The 712-nt window shown below is 60.3% G+C and overlaps 1 protein-coding gene across 3 annotated transcripts in view; it reads left to right on the plus strand.

The window, feature by feature from the left end:
* The window catches only part of PUF60 (poly-U binding splicing factor 60KDa), a 13,222-nt gene that overhangs the window by 5,197 nt on the left and 7,313 nt on the right, over positions 1-712 (plus strand). The window lies entirely within an intron of this gene.

Consider the following 712-nt stretch of genomic DNA (forward strand, 5'->3'; position numbering starts at 1 on the left):
CCTGGCTCCAGCCGCCTCCTCTCTGCATCCACTTGGCGTCCTCGCCTCACATGTCTTCACATCCCGGGCAGATGGTGGCTGTGGTCAGGTGGGCCCGAACCTCGGGCGGTGCGTGCCTTTCACTGCTGGTGTCATACAGGAGGGTGGACGTGTCATTCAGAATGTGCAGGGTGGTGTTAAGAGCCAGAAATAGAGTTTCCCTTCAGATCTCTAAGTAAAACATGAACGCCAACCCCTCTGCAGGTCAGAGCGCAGGTCTGGGGCCTCGACTTCAGGGTTGGCCTGGAGGGTCTCAGCCAGTGCTGATCGCCAGACCCGTGGGGTCGGGGTGGAGGGCTGGACCTTGCTGTCTTCGGATAAGAAGGTTCTTTATGCTTCTGCATGGCAGTGCCTGCCTCCAGAGGACTGGGCAGGGCCTCTCAGCAGAGTGGCCTGTGGGCTGTTGGGGCCGGGTGCCCAGCTTGCCTGGGGAGGGCTGTGGTATGCAGCCTGGATCCTGGGAAGCTATGGGGGCTGAAGCTGATGGGCAGGGGGGCCAGGGTGTCCCTCTAGCCAGCCCTTCCTGATCCTGGCTGGCTATGTAGCCAGCCATTGGTTGGTAGGAGAAGGGCTTTTTGTTTCTCAAGACAAAGAGGGGATTGAGAAGTTTCTGAGGGGCTGAGAGGGGCTGGCATTGATCACCATGGTGACGGCCTGCTCTGGAGCCGTGGCC

Source organism: Bison bison, unplaced genomic scaffold, assembly GCF_000754665.1.
Source record: "Bison bison bison isolate TAMUID 2011002044 unplaced genomic scaffold, Bison_UMD1.0 scf7180017847416, whole genome shotgun sequence".
In the NCBI taxonomy this organism is placed as follows: Eukaryota; Metazoa; Chordata; class Mammalia; order Artiodactyla; family Bovidae; genus Bison; species Bison bison.